Source organism: Artemia franciscana, chromosome 2, assembly GCF_032884065.1.
Source record: "Artemia franciscana chromosome 2, ASM3288406v1, whole genome shotgun sequence".
NCBI classification, from domain to species: Eukaryota; Metazoa; Arthropoda; class Branchiopoda; order Anostraca; family Artemiidae; genus Artemia; species Artemia franciscana.
Genome location: NC_088864.1, coordinates 1,816,876 through 1,833,690, shown reverse-complemented (window position 1 = coordinate 1,833,690; position 16,815 = coordinate 1,816,876). Strand labels below are relative to the sequence as shown.

Here is a 16,815-nt window from a genome sequence, read left to right as displayed (position 1 = left end):
AGCAAAGTGTGCTCTTAGTATCTGGATGACAATTCCTGAAGTTAAGCGTGACAGCTTATCTAGTTCAAAATACTGGCTATGGTAGTCCATAGTGATCAATTATTGCTGTTTGTTCCACTCAAACAGGTCAAACCCTACTTGATGACATTGTAAAACAGGAATGGTAGAATTTATCAGCGGTTCATTTTGGTTGTTTTGTGGAAGTTTAGCACAATTTCCTCATTTATTGATAAATTTCTTGATGTCACTGTTGATGCCAGGGCAATACATGTGCATGCAGGCTCTTTGTTTAGTTTTTTCCAGGCCAAGTCGGGCAGCGTGAAGCTGCTCCAGAGGCATGCTGGTATGATGATTTGAGCACCTTTGGATAGCATTCCATCAAAAGCTGATAGCTTTTGCTCAATGTTCCAGTATGAGCTGATTTTGGGATGGCATCGGTTTCATAAAGATGGTCAACCTTCTTTGAGGGTAGTTTCAAGCTGTTTTAACTGTAAGTCTGATTTGGTCTTGTCTCTGATTTCCTAAAGTTTGGCATGGCTGACAGGCAGACAGTTTGCTATGGTATGCACAATTACCCCAATGTCTGCATGCAGCATCAGATACTGGAATATCGGAGCTAGGTAAGTAGCAGACAATGAGGTTGTAAGGTTAAATTTAGACCATTAGTCTCTCTATCCTGGGAGAGACACTGTGTAGTGGCTTTGAAAGGATAGTTTCTAGGGGGCAATAATCAGTTGTTATATTGACTTTTCTGCCATATATGAAGTGGTGGAAGTGCTTACATCAGTAAACTATCGTGTAAAGCTCTATCTCCAACCGGGGTTAATTTTGTTCTATTTTGTCCAGGGCTCTTGATGCATATCTGAATATATTGTTGTTGGCTGAGATCTCTGCTCCTAGTCTGTGTTTTAAGGCATCAACTTTAAGCTCAATAGTTCTGCAGCTATGGTCAAAGAATGCTAATCCAGACACAATGGATTCCTTGATATCCTTGATACACTTGCATTGATTATTCTGGAGGATGAAGGATTCTTCCTTCAATAAGTCTCTTAGGGGTTTGTTTTTGGATGATAGTTTAGGGACAGGAAGTTCAGCATTCCTAGCAGTGTCTTAGTTGTTCTTTTGTCTTTTTTTTTTTTTTTTTTTTTTTTTTTTTTTTTTTTTTTTTTGGTTAAGGCATTTTGTTAATGGCTTGTAGCTTTTCATGATCCGGTTTTATGCCATCTTAGCTAATCTCATGGCCAAAATAACTTACTTTTGCCAGTTCAAACTGGCATTTGATTTTGTTTAGTTTTGTCCCCAGTATTTGGGCCCACTGAAGAACTTCTTTTAGTCTTTCATTTCCTCTTTCTGAGTTCTGCCATAGGTTAGGAGATCATCAATTAGTATGCAAAGTCCTTTAAGGCTGTCAAATGCCTGCTTCCTTCTCTGCTGGAAAACACCTGGCACCAATATGAGGCCAAATGGTTATCTCTCCCAGCGTTTGCATCTGTAGATTTTACTAAATGTTGTAAGGTAAGTTCCTTTTGTGACAGCTGTAGTATCCTGACTATGCGCCAAGCTTAGAGAAATATACGGCTCCATTAAGGTTACTTATGGCATCAACAAATCTTGGGATAGAGTAATATGGTCGTTTCTTTGCTTTGTTAAGGTCAACCAGGTCAATCCAAAAGCGTACGCTCCCATCTTTCTTCTTGACCATGGCCATTGCATTTACCCATTCAGTAGGAACAATGACTTTTGCAATGATGCCTAACTCTTCCAGATGTACAAGCTCATTCTTGATCTTATCTCTCATTGCTATGGGTACCTTTCTTGCTGGGTGTACTGTGGGTGTGGCATTTTCTTTTAGGTGTATCTACAATCTCCTGAAAGCATCCCTATTCGTTCAAAGACATCTTCATATCCTTTTGTTGTGTTTCTTGACTGGTCTGTTTGTATTTGGGCCTCAATGTTAAGGATAAGTTTCACCAGATTCAGCTCCTGGCTTGATTTTAGCCCAATAATAATGGTAGTCCTAGATGCAACCATATAGAATAGCTGGGGCTTGCTGTGCCTGTTTTTGTACCTGTACTGCAGTTTGCATGTCCCTAGGGAGGATATCTGGGAACTACAGTAGCTTGTGAGTCTGGCTGTTTGTCTGTAGTGTGGGCTATGGGGATAGCATCTGTAGGTAATACTGAAGGATTAGCTTTGCCTGTGCACCAGTGTCAACTTTAAAGTCTATTTTCATCTGTTAATTGATGTATAAAATTGCATAGGCTTCATCCTTACTGTCATTACATTTAGCTGCACACAGATAGAGGTCTGACTCTTCACCTGAGTTTCAGTTGCCTGGGAGCTCTCCACTGGGCAAGTTCTCACTATGCAGATGTTCCACAAAATTAACTGCTTTGCTCTTACAAACTCTGGCAAAATGGTTGATTTTCTTGCATTTCAAGCAAGTTTTTTCTTTTGCAAGGCATACATGGATTCTTGTATATTGTCCACCACAGAAGTAGCACTCTAGAGTCTTAGCGGCAGACTTCTTCCAGTTTCTTGATACAGCATCTACATCTTGTAATGTTTCTTGTTTCTCTCGGAACATTTTCACTTATGCTTGGGTCGTTTCATAAGCACGGCAGATTGTTATGGCCCTTTCAAGTATCAGTCCATCTCCTTCTGCCAAAAGCTTTTCGTGAATTATTGCACTCTTGACACCACACACAATCTTGTCACAGGTCATCTCACTCTTGTTAGTGTAGACACAGGTTTTGACAAGAATCTTAAGTTCAGTTATGAATTTATCCACATTTTGTGTATCTCGTTGGTCCCTTTTCTGAAACACATACAGTGAGAAGACTTGGTTTTGTTTCAGTGCAGCATAATCTCGAAACTTTTTAAGGTATGGAATAACTTTGTCTTTGTCTGTCTGTAATATCAAACGTCTTGAAGAAGCTTATGGGCTTTTTCTACCTTCTCCAATGTTTTTAGACATTCACATTTGCATAAGTAAGCAATAGCACCAGTTAAACTATAATATACCAACCACCCGCAGCACCTGCATCTTAGATAATTCCCCAAAGAAACAAATCTTGAAGAAAATTAACAACTTTAAAAAAAAATATCTTGAAAAATAAAATCTCTAAGAATAAATCTTGAAAAAACGTGTAGAACAAAAATCTCATACTCAGCATTTACCAAATATCAAGTAGCTTAATAAAAATGCTGGTACCAAAAATCGAAGAGATGGGGCTGTTGTGCCCGACTGCTCATGTCTTCTAAAGACCAGAATATAATTTTTTTTTATTAAAGACTAACTACATTTCGAATGATTTGACTTTTTAACTTTAATAAATGAAACATTTTTTAAAACTTTAAGGAATAAATTCCTGTATATGTATGATAATCCATGTTAATCTATGATTCTCTGGTAAAGTCACTTTATATTCTGGTCCTTAGAAGGCATGGAAGTTGTCAGCCCCACTCGTGTGTTTTGTTTATTTAAATTTTAAGTTGGTCATGTGTTGTAAATTCAGTTTGTTTTAAGTTTAATTAATCTATTGATGGTGATTTGTGGTAGTTCTACACTTCAAAGTATAATTTACTTTATTACTGCTCATTTTTACTAATGAGGCTTTTTAGTATTCTTTAAAAAAATTTTTGTTGAAAATGTTTTTTTTTATTATTAATGATAAAAGACATAAATCTTATGGCCTTTACTATAGACAGTTCTTTAGTGTTGCTTCTGATATTCAGAAATATTATCCCCTCTTCAATGGAGAAACTTCTCAGTAGTTTTCATAATTTTATCCATTTATAGATTGGCCAGATTTTTGCCGCCTGTAGTTGCTGAAGGGTCTAAGATGCCTGCTTGGAAAATTTTTAACTATCGAACTGGTATAGCAACTGATGAATTCGTTCTTGTTTCATATAGCATATGCGCTATTAGAATAATTATGTAAGTTTATTTTTCTTACCCTCGTTAGTTCAACTCATTTGATGCATACTAAAAGTATAACACCAAGCATGCTTAGTTTTTGCTTTTATTTTTTTTATTGCTTGAAAAGTAAGGGTCGGCACTGTTTCTGCTACGGTTTTTTCTACTGTTTTCAGATCTGTTTTATTTTGAGAAAACATAAAAAACTGGAAACAGGTAGCTGTTTTTTCATTATCGTTGTTGTTTGTGTTCTGTTTTATTCTTACTGTTCTTAGTGTTTCTGTTTTATTAAACCTGTTTTTTATTTGTAAATAGCATCATATTCTTAGTATTTGCAATAGACTTGGCTACTTGCCATCTAGGGATTAGTCCTGTCTTCCAGTGTTCAGAAGATAAGATTTACCACTCTGAAAATTAATCCCAAATTAAAGCCAGTGTTTCCATTTCTATCTGTTTAGCAAAGAGAATATTTACTTTGTAATAACGTAGTGTTTGAGCTGGTTCCTAGAGGGGATATGGGATAAGGTCATAAGGGGACTAATGCTAGGGTAGGGTTCCACTTAGGTTTTGGTTGATTGATTATTGTAGGCGTGCCTACAGCACATAGATGTAGTCTTACTTCAGTAGCCTGAAGTAACCTTGAAGCCTTTAAACTTCAGTCTTCAAAGTGATAACATCTGTTGAACCAGCTTGAACCATGCTTGAATGTATCTCCAACCAATGGCTTTGATATGTTAGAGGGTATAGTTGCCCTTATAGTTGCCACCAAAAATAATATAATTATATCAATTCCTCTCCACTCTTAATATTATATTCACAGTATGCTGAATAGGAGGGGGATAATACCCTCCTCCGCCTCTACTCTTTATAAAAAGTTTAATTTTTGCATAAAACTGCTCCAAAAATAAAAATTGTCACTTAAAAAAGATGCAACACAAAGATTATTTTACAGGGGGTGGGACGTGTAAAATGAAAAAAAATAGAGTTGTAATTTGTAAATTTTCCAGATTTCTTTCATGTATATATAGCTATCAAAATTCTTTTTTACTTTCAGTGTTATACCATATAGCTGTTTTGATTTATCAGCCACAGGGCTTTAAGTTGAGTCTTACTTTCTTTCATTAAAACCCAGTGAAGGTCCCTAGATTCCAGAAATAACATACATTTACTTTTGTAAGCAATCCTAACTCCGACAAGATATGCTATTAGCCATATTTCTGTTAATATTCAATTTTAATTTGATGTAAAAAAAAGTTATTTGCATAGTCCTGTGAAAAAAGGAACTTTAGATCCTTGAATTCTTTTGGATAAAATGTCTGAGTGATCCACATTTTAATCAAATCAAACATCCTCCATGTCTAGTCCAATCCACTGATAAACTTTTTATTATGATATTTGTATAATTCTGAGCTTGTTTCACCAAATGCCTTTGAAAAACCTTGGCCTTTATGCTAAAGTTTGACCTTCTGTCAATACTATCTAAGAGCAACTGCTGAAACCCATTGCCACTGAATTGGAATAAGAAGCTTTTTGAAAGCCCTAAATAACTTCGGTAGCTCCCAAAAATTTCTGGGATAGCACTGCAACGCAACTATGACCATGACTGGGGTCTCATTCGGAACCGGTTTTAGATAGATTGGAAACCAGTAACATCTGGATTGCCTAGTAGGTTGGACCCCACTTCCTCAAGGCCATGGTCACACAACAGTTGCATGCGCAATCAGTTAGCAATTCTAGTCTCAAAACAGTTGCCCCGTGGTTGCTGGGCCTTAGTCGCTCCTGAGCCGTTCTTAATAGTGCAAATGCGTCTTTCTTATGACCTTGTTACACGTAGTACACCTTCCTGACTCTCATGCAGTTCACTACCCTGCTCACCATCCCCCAAGACCTGACTAAGTTTGATTTCAAAGGATTTCAAAAAAAGGGTACCAGAACTGATAATAAGTAAAATACGCTTAGCTACATATATATATATATATATATATTGTATAATATATTAGTTCTTCATCACTTTTTTGATGGTTTTATCTTCGTGGGGCTCTGAGAAAATGTAAATATTTTAAATCACACCTTATCTACCCATGAAAGTTTTTGCCCAGGAAATTTCTTTTCCACCAAAAACTAATCCATGCTACCCCCGCCCCTCCTTAGGTAGTGCTCATTTTCACATTTAGCATTTCTCTTGTATTGACTAATTTAGTTTTAAGGAACACATTTGTATCTGTGCTTTTCCTATATCACAAAATGTTCCAGGAAAGTCTAAAAGGATTTGTTAATAGGAAGCATAATTACATGTGAAGAAAAAAGGTCTTGACCAGAGATCGTAACCATCTTTAGGTTTTCGCTCTTGTAATGTATTTAGCCAGTCTTCAAAATTTATCCTTTTATAAATTTTTTAGTTCGGAAAAACATATTGTCTATTGTCTGCAAATGATTGACTTTCCTTTTCTTTTCTAGATAATGAAGTAGCTGGGCAGTAAATATCGGAACTCTCTGTATAAGCCTGTTTTCTGTTGCATTCGTCTTTTTGTGTATAGACGCTTATTTTTACATAAAAAGACAGTGCAGCAGAACTGGTTTCTTATAATTTTAAAGTTTAAATAAAAAAAACAAGGGTTCTAAACCTCAAGTTAAATAGAATCTCAGTAAAATTCGCGTATATCTTTTTTGCTCCCCTTTTTATATTTTACTAAAAAAACAGAACCCTTAAAAAAAATTTTAATCAATTTTCTTTTTTGCTCATCCTTCACCTAACGAATTTACTGCTCATTGAAGCTGTGCAATTATGTGGTCACTGCTCCTGCCAAAGAACCTCTTCCTGACTCAACATACAAGAACATATTTTTATTTTATATTTTAACATAAATTTAATCAATAAAATATTGTTTCTTTGTATTCTTGCAAAACTGCTTGTTGTTCTTAGATTTAGGGATAGTTCATAGGGACGGAGTACAAGATAAAGAAAATTAAAATAAATACATAACTATGTTTATCAAAATAATTAATGAAGAGCATTTATTATACACGAACAACTATTGTATACTTTCAACTTTAAGCATCCCCTTTTAAGAAGGGGGTGCCATGGAGGAAAAGTGATTTTGTGGTTATTTTTCAAAAACAGTTTCGACAGACCTACCATTTTTTTTTTTTATTTTGGGCCCACCATTTTATATTTGCGGATTAATGCTATAACTTAAAAAATGTAGCTAGGACTTTTTTATATATAGAGTGAACCTGATAAAAGTACGAAAGGGGATCTTGCTTGTCCAAAAACCCCAATGCTAGGGTTTACTGTATCTATATGCTCACTAATGGCGAAGTAATAATAATTATAAAATGACTAAAATAATTCATTCTTTCAAATATATTGACCATCGGGTAAACAATAATTTCAATTGAAAATATATTGCGTATTTATTGAAGAGCCAATGCCACTAATTGTTTTGGGGAGTTAAGTGAGGGTTGCACAACTTATATTAATGGCCTTTTCCGTTTCTTTTTGTGCTGGATTTCTACATTCAATATAGGCTGTTTGGTTTAAGATTGTTAACTTAGTGGATTCGACATATGCCCGCTCTGATCTCTAAAATTGTGTCTTTTCTTTCGCGAAAATGCATCGTTTTCATGCATTGAATTTTTAAATGAAATAACAGTGTATACAGTACTTTTGCGTTGACGATAGCTTCTGGTCTATGGATGAGCATCCTAACCCCAAAAAACCTTTGGGCGTTTTCATGATTATCTAGGCTTGTATGAGAAGCCTAGATGACACTTTTAAGAACCGAATAAAATTATTGAAGAAAAATTTTGATTTTTCAAAAGAACTATGCAGTAAGGTCGTGGAAATACAGCATATATTTTAAGACATTTTCTAAAATGTTGAAGATTAGCAAGACAATATATAAAACGCCTTTTAAACCGTCGATTGTTGAAAAGACGTTATACATTTGACTGTGGGGGAGACCTGTACTTAACGCTTTCGGTCGGTAAAACTCGTGAAAATTTTGTTATAATAGATTTTGACTTGATTGTAAATCGAAAGTAACTCTAGAACAAAAGAGGTTATAGCATTAAGCGTTAATAAATTATAGCATAAGTGCAATAGCATTTTTCATAAGCTTGCTATATGAGTGGGATTGGATATTAAACCTATTCCAATTTTCGGAATAGACCCTAAAACTCTTACTTAAAGATGCAAATCAGTGTTGTCAGCTAAGTCATACCACATCTGAAAACTTATACAATTATTGAAAAAGCTTAACTCGAGTATAGAATATGAAAAATGGATTCTTAAGAATGTCGAAATTTTAGTTGTTTTAGAAACACTGCTTAGAGGTCAGAATCGAAATCCTACGGGCAAAACAGTAAAATTATACGGTTGAATCATAGGGTTTCAATGTCACATGACACATACGACATCGTTTATTGCTTGATAGCCAATGATTAACGCAGGGGTGGGGAATAAGTACATGCATGGTAAGTGCAAACAAACACTACTTAGGAACAGTAGGGAAATTTTTCCAAGACAGTGGAATTCAATTCAGTGGATATTGATTCAATCCAGTGGATATTATAAGCGCCTGAAAAAAAAATGCAGAATTAGTTACTATCGCAATGATTATTTAGAGGATTAACTCTTAATGTGAGACAAGTCTATATTCAATCATCTTATTGGTACATGCGCAGTTAGTGAATGCTCTATGTTTACTTAGTAATTCAATAATAAAACTTAAAACCAGTGAAAGTCGTGCAACCAATGCCAAATTTCCACCGTGCAGGCTTAGTATTTCAGCCCCCCCCCCAAATAAAAAAAAAATATTATTAATCTATACCAACTTGCTTCGTTTTAGCTTATACTAGAAACTAACTAGCAGAAAAATCACAAAAATTATATTACGGATAAACCAAAACATGTTGACCATGCTGAAAAAACACATGCTTACCAGGTGTGGAAAAAAAGTCACTATGCTCTTTGGGAAACAAGTTCTTTCTGCTGTTGTAATTGAAAATACCCTTTATAACAATTTTTTTGCCGATTCGAGATATAAGGCTCAACCCCTTTTCATAGATTGTTGGCAACAGTAGTATTTTTTAGTAATGACTTTAGTGCAATCAGGCTGTCTAAACATAAGAATTGACTATCCCTTGTGAGGTGTTTCTTTACCTACCGTAAAGGTGATACTAGTATATAGCTAGTAAGAATGGTGGGTACTCAGAAGAATATCCATTGACACCCCTTTATATCTCTAGAAGCTGTATTATTAATCCTTTGTAGGAGTATAAACAGCTCTCTATGAGCTCTGCAGAACACGGGCATCTATTTTTGGGAACAAGCTTTGTGTAAAATTTGCAGAGAAGTATAATTGAAATGGATGGCATTGTGTCCATAGAAGGTATAATTTCACCATGCTTTCTTGCCCAGAAGGACCAGACCCATTCGAGAATATCTACCGCGTGAATGGATAATGAGAAATAGTGAGTGTGTTCTCTCTGTATTTGATTTTTGGAAAGTGACCCTCTTGGCAATAGATAAGTTTTCGGTCTCCACATGATATACCTTTGGGTACCGGGAAACCTAGGTTGTGTCTCCATTTCTAAGGACATTTGTCAGAATCAGTAAAAAAGTATAGAGAATTCTTTACCTCAAAACAGCGTCGATCTGAAAACACTGTCAATTAGTCCAATCTGTTTTAATGTATTGCACCTTGCATACGGTAAAGCCCTGCTTGTCGAAAAATATGTTCATGATAAAAGTTGAAAAAATCAAAAAGAAAGTGATCTCCACTAATATTTAATATTTGCGCCATAGTGCATTTTAAATTACATAAACCGATTTTTTTTTTCTGTTGACAAGATTATTACCTGCCCTTTAAATAAAAATGGTTAATGGCCTCTTTTGAATTATATAATTGAAAACAGGAAGTTTTGCATAAAAAGCAAAAAGTTCAAACCAAACGAGAACCAAAAAGTAAAATCCAAAATCCAAAAAAAGTAAAATTTTGATAAATCAAGCAGAAATCCATAAGAGAAGGAAACTTAAAATGAAGAAAAATGAAAATAGTGAATGAAAGCAAGCTTAGAATCAACGTAAGTTGCTGTAAGTAAGGGTGGTGGTGTCTAGTGTGGGCTAATCAACAAAAAAAATTCAAAAATCCTCGGAAAAACCGGTAATTTAAGGCATTACTTAAAGTTTATTTTAGCTCTTTGGATGCAAGTTTCGAGTTGGGACTATAAGAATGATTGATAAAACCCAGCAGATTAAATACGATTTTACGTTTTATTCTGACACAATCTTCCTATATTAGCTGTCTTACAAAACAAAATTGAGTCTTCGTCAGTATGGATAAATACACTGTCTGTGTCAACTAGAATTTCCCTGTGGACATTGAAATTGGCAAAGCCATTTAGCCTACTTTCAGACGTCACGTTTCTTAGGTATGTCTTGATTCTCCGAAGTGTAAAAGGAGCGCTCTGTTGCGCTGGTCGATACAGGTATAGTAATGAAAATATTAAGTAAGATATGGATGTTCGGAGAGAGTGCTTTGCCACAAATATTTAGAAAATCAGTTGCATTGGCATGGTGTGCCTTGTTCCGTTAGAGAAATTTTTGCCAAATTTTTCTTTCCGCCATCAAAACATTTAAGGTGCTGTTTTCCAAATCTTCTTCATAAATTTCGATCAACTTCAGAAATGGCCATTAAATTTGGCCAAAGAAATTAAAATCAGGGAAAAATAGAATGTTATACTTTATTTTGCGGTGGGGGGAGGGAAGGTGTCAGCACGCCATAAGTTGAACACCATACGAATCGTGCATGTTGTTTCAATATCTCTGGTGGGGTGTCCAAATTGCTGATGGACGGGTTCTCTTTAGTAACAGACGTAGTGAGAGCCAATTCAAGTTTTGTTGCACTTTCTTTTTGTAGCTATTTAATGTTAACAATGCTTGATATAGCAACAGGGCCCTTGACTGATACCTAGTGCTCTGCTCAATCTTTGACAAAATTTTTTAAGGCCTACTACCGCTCTTTCTTGATAGGTCCATAGAATTTGCTTGCTTGCTTTTTTTTTTTTTTTTACCGAACTAAGTATTTACAGTATACATTACAATATAATACTCTTCTGATCTTGTCAAGTGCCTGACAAAAGGCTCTTTAGAAGGACAGTCCAGTAGACGTGAAACAAATATACCCTCATTCAAAATTTGATTCAATCCAAATTTCAATTTTCAACCCATCAACTTACAGTGGTCCCCCAATCACCTAAAAAAAAATTCACATAATACCAATCTATTAGCTTGATACATGTTCATAATTTTTCCTTTTTCCATATCAAACACAATAATTAGTTAAGGCCTTTTCATTGTAGTTGCCTTGAAAAATTAAAAAAGTACACCAGCTTTGCCAGAAAAACTTTATTGAAGACACGGCTGAATGTGAAAATTGCCTTTGCTTTTGAAATTTATTCTGCTTTTCAACTGGCTGCAAACTACCACGTTTTCTTATATTTTTTCATGCTGTCGATAAATAAGTTTCTTTAATTAAAATTGCTGGAACTCAAATAAGGAGAAATAATATGTAAAAATATCGTACAGATAAGTAAGTTTCTGAACCGTCTGTATTTGACAATACGGGAGAATAAAGGACACGGAAAAAAAACGAAGCTATCCACAGCAAAAAAGAAAATAATAATTTTGCAAAAAAAATCCTATTTGAGCCATGATTTCAATGAGGCTTTTTCAGGAAAAGACTTCGCGCTTCTGATTTTTTTTTTTTTTTTTTTTTTTTTTTTTTTTTTTTTTTTTAAGCAACTAAGCGGATTTGAAAATTGTTTCCACTCAACCAATTTTGCCTAAGAAAGCTATAACAAAGAAAGGTCAGTACTTGGAATTCTAAATTTGTTTTCTTTTGTTGTCCTGTTTCCTTGCATTGTCTTACTTTGTCAGCTTGGTCTCCGAGCTTATTTAAGAAAACGTTCTAGTATGTTGCTTTAAAAATCTAACCCAAAATGCTACTCGAACCTTATTAGAAACTAGATAGGATTAATCAAAATGTAGCTCTTGCCTGGTATGCAAAATATTTTGTTGCTAAATTCCAATTCAGCTAAGGTTCGTTTTGATGGAAATTGGCATTAGGGCATTGTCAATAGTCCTTATCGAATTTACTTGTTTATACCAAGCATTTTATTTCTGCCACATAAGTGCAATAACTACCTTTGAAATTGTTAACTTTTAATGAAAACCACTTTTGTGCCCTATTGTATATTTTTTACTAGCTTATGTAATAGAGCATTTGAAAATCTTCAATGACAATTTGGGACTAAAAGACCTAAAAAGGTTGTGGAATTGGGAGAAAAACAACAATCTGATTTATATTAACAAATGAAAAGGATTAACAAATAAAATAAAAATGAACACCAGGCCTAAAATAGGACTCTTACAAGATTTATCAAAAACTTCTTCTTGAAGTTACGAGAAAGGGATTTTTTTATTACCTCTTATGTCCCTTAGCTTACGGATATAAGTTTTAGGCTCTTGCATTTCAATTTTTAGGCATTTCAATTTCAATTTGCTTGATTTTCGGCTGCTTATTTGACAACCTCATACAGTCAATTTTTCATTTTAATCAAAGTTAACTCACCCTTAATCCTTTTGGAGCATTGGTCATGAAAAAATACTACAATCATCCTTAATAACCTTTTTTTTGTAAGTATAACAATTATAATTAGTTTTACGAAGAAAACAGAATAGTCTAATATTTATATTAGTGGTTCTCCAGAAGGAAATATGCTAGGCCTACAACAGAAAGATGGATAGAAGATTGCTTTGAATGACGGAGGGCTTTGGGAATTGCTGTAAACCAAAATAATTATGAAGATAGAAGTATAATTTGCAAACTATTTATATATATGTTTGCTCTAGCACATCTCCTCCTGGATATATGCTGTGCTATTCCAAACCTTTGCGTGTTGTTGCTTGTGGTTTTTTGTTATTACTTTTTTTGTAGGTCAGATCAAAATGCAGAACATGCTAAGGTAAAATTCTAGTTATTTAACTTCTCGCTATCTCAGAAAGGGTTTAGGTTAGGAAAATGAAACTTTCAGGGATGAGTTTACAGGCTAAAGTATGTCCCAGGAAGGTCTTTTAAAGTACCCACCTCCACTCCTTCTGCCTATAGAGGACCCTGACATTTGCCTACATGACAGGTCTATACCTATTAAAATTTTGACAAAACAACATTTTACCTTAATGTTCAGTTACTAGTAGCTTTTTCTCTGCCTTTAGTTCTGAAAATGCAATTACTGTTATTTGAGTAGAATTATGCACCATATCAATGTTTTTTTTTTTCAAAATTTAGGAAGTTTATTTGCATATCTTTAAAACCTTACAAAATGGAATTGAGCAAAGTTACGAAGCTGAAAACAATTTTGTTGTACTTCAATTAAGAAAAAGGTCTATTTTGCAAGGTTTCACTTTTATAACACACATATTTTTAAAGGTCATCAAAGGTCAGGGCCCTCTAGAGGGAGAAGGAGTGGAGGTAGTTGCTTAAAAATACCATCCCAGGACATACTTTAGTCTGTAGATTCCTCCCTGTAAGTTTCATTTTTCTTAACCTAAACCCTTTCTGAGATAGCAAGAAGTCAATTAGCTAGAATTTTACCCATGCTAAGAACAAAAAAATGATATAGCATATGTCTATTGTCTACCTAGATTAGAATTAGTTCAAAAGTACATTTAACCTTTATTTTCAGTTTTCAATCTTTTTTTCTCTGCTTTTAGTTAAAACAGTGTAATTCCTGTTATTTGAGCAAAATTTCAAGCCACATTAATGGTTCTTTTTCTAAATTTTGGAAAGATGTAGATCCTTGAAACTTTATACAGGCTATAGAGATGAGTTTGTAATATTTCATTAATATAAACAAAACCCACTTTCAGAAATAGATCTATATCCTTGCACATAAAAGGTCCAAAGAAAGTTATTTGTTAAGCTGCATAGCTTTGCTAATCCTGATATGTAGTTTAGGATGTGCAAAAATTAAAAAGAAATATATTGGCTATTAAATTTGGAGGAATTGTTTAATGTTACAGTAAATTCTAGTTTAGCTATTTTTTGATATTTTGGAAAGGTGTCAGGCTAGGAAAAATGAAACTTTCAGTAATGAATCCAGGGTCTAAATCATACTCTGGGAAGTTATTGCCAAGCTTTTATGTTAAATCTCTTTGAAAATATAGTATTAGATCTCTAATTTCATAGATCTCTAAAAATCATAGATAATTTCTCTAATATATAGAGAGAAGCAGGAGAAAAAAGAAGAAGAAATGCCAATAAGAATATCCAGTTGTGGAAAATGAATGTAAACATGGTGAAACCAGGTTTATTTAATGGCCTGGGTAAACTAAGACTGAGCAACAAATTTAAACATACACAGAAATGCATTTTCAGAGGAGATAAATAAGTTCATCTTTTAGAAACCATTAAAAGAAACAGATTGTTTCTTTTACAAGAAAAGCAGAGCCAATTAAAAAAAAAACAATTTTTTTCAAAATTAGATAATGTCTCCAGTTGAGACATTAATTTTGTGGCATCAAACAAAAAAAGAGAAGCACAAATACACAACTAGTTCAATTTGATCCCCAAGCCATTTTCAGGTTATTACAGATTCATCTTACAAATTAATAAAAAAAAGCCATAATAAACTTAAGATCAAAAGAAATAGAAAACTGCAACAACTTTAACTCCAAACAGCCAGAAATAACTGTTAAAGAATAAATGAAACCAAAAACAAACAAATTAAATAAACAATTATAGAAAAAAACATACAAAAGATAATAATATAAATGAAAATCTTAAAAAGAGTAAAGTTAAAGTTGAAGATTCAAATTAAGCTTAAAAACAAGTGAAACTTAAATTGAATATCAAATCAGACTTGAAACAAATAAAAATCACTACAAACAAGGGTTTGGGTTTTGCCTCCTTCTTTCACTGTAAAAGTCTAAAATATACTTTTGTTACAAATATTTTCTTTTCCAGTTATTACAGCATTGAAAGTGAAAATACAATTACAATGAAAGAAAATTTTGAACCAGTGATCTATCAAGAATTAATAGCATTATATCAAGCATTCATTTTGATTTTATTTGTACTTTCCAAGACTATTCAAAACATAAGGTTCTCAGTAATGTGCCTCTCCCTCAAAGAAATAAAAAAGATAATTCCAGTGTTGCTTCTCCATTTAAATTTAAATCAAAAATGGGCAAATATTTATTTAAAAAACAAAGTTTTTTAGGGAAGTAAAGAACAAAGTTGATACTTAAAACAAACAAAAATTATTGCCTCATGGTCCACCTAACATATATCAGTAAAATTATTACAAATAAACCAACTAATTGTTTCATGTTCATAGGATTATAGAAAACTAGCACTTTATTGAAAAAGCAGAACAATATAGGAGTCTTGGTGCAATAAAAACAAATTGATTAAAGACAAACCGATTTGGGGAAAAGACAGCTGTTACCATCAGAGTACTTTTGACTCCAAAAGAGAAGTAGTATTTTCAATTTTAATCATTTGAGTCCCCTCTGAAGTTTACTTCCTCCATAAAAACCTTATATGCCATGAGCATAAGTGACAACTCTTGCTCGAGGCTTTGGGGGGGGGGATATGTTAACCCCAAACTTTTATTTTGATTGCTGGATTATTTCAAACAAAATGGCTATCTAAAAATTTTGATTAAATGTGTTTGGGGAAAAGATAATTTGGGTGGGTGTGGGGAGTAGATGCACTCCATTCATTTTTGACTGTTAAAACAGCTTGAAAGATCCGCCTCTGACGTTTATACAACCACTCCTTACATACAAACCTTATATGCCCCTGTTGCATAATTTATAATACTTGCCCCTATGCTCTGAGGGGTTTTGTCAACCCATGAGTTTTTGATATTTTATCTTTAAACTGCTTTGAACAAAATGCCTATCTCAAAAGTTTGATCAGTTGCATTTAGGGGAAAAAGGGCCTTGCTGGGGGGGGGGGGCTGGAATTTGTAATAATTCTTTTATATAATAAACAAGGCAAAGCAAAGCACATAATAAACATAGCAAAGCATGGACAGCTCACAAGTAGGTAAGCATAGCAGACACAGGGTAGGCAGGTAATGCTACATCTCCTTTCTTCATGATTAGGCTTTTGTAATGGCTTTCCATGCAGTCCAGATTGAGTCACTCATAAGTTCATTCTTCTAATAGGCTTTAGAGGTCTACCCTAACATGTTTGCTGAGGGCTTGTGACAGATGTGTCAGACCACAGTTGCAGACTGGCCTGTGGTGTATTGGGAGTGTGATATGGTGGCATTTGATGGGGAGCAGCTACTTCTGAGTGGTGGTGACCTCAACTTAATGGCGTCATGGCTTCAACTGGAATGGCTTATCTAGTTCAATATACTGGCTATGGTCCACAGTGATCAATCCCTACTTGCTGCCATGGTAAAACAGGAATGGTGGAATTTATCAGTGGTTCTTTTTGGTTGTTTTGTGCAAGTTTAGCACAATTTCAGAGGCAAAGGGTTTCAGGGGCTTTTATTGCATTTGTTGGGCATTCAAATTGACCCAGTCTTTTAAAAGATTCGTTAAAGATTACGTTATTGTAGCATAGATCTTGACGTAGCACCTGAAATAGCATAAGAGTCAAGAGACCTATCTATAGCTTTTCTGATTTGTGGGTGGCTTTAACTGGTCTTTGACTGTGAATTTTTCAAGAATGGGTGGAATATTTCTTTGATTTATAAGGTGCCCAAGGAAGAATATCTTCAGTACTATAACTTATAATTTGAGTGGGTGGAAAAAGTTTTGAGGGCATAATCTCAAAACTTTTTAAGGTATGGAATAACTTTGTCTTTGTCTG

General features: G+C 34.2%; 1 protein-coding gene across 5 annotated transcripts in view; it reads left to right on the top strand.

Annotated features, from left to right (window-relative positions):
* Window positions 1–16,815, top strand: part of LOC136035760 (mitochondrial carrier homolog 2-like) — a 449,695-nt gene that overhangs the window by 91,043 nt on the left and 341,837 nt on the right. For 4 of the 5 annotated variants that reach the window (XM_065717749.1, XM_065717755.1, XM_065717732.1 and 1 more), the window contains exon 1: window positions 12,520–12,620. The exons of the other annotated variant lie outside the window; for it this stretch is intronic. The gene's annotated coding sequence lies outside the window, so the exon portion shown is untranslated. Of the gene's footprint in view, window positions 1–12,519; window positions 12,621–16,815 lie in introns of those variants that run through there. 5 annotated transcript variants of the gene reach the window in all.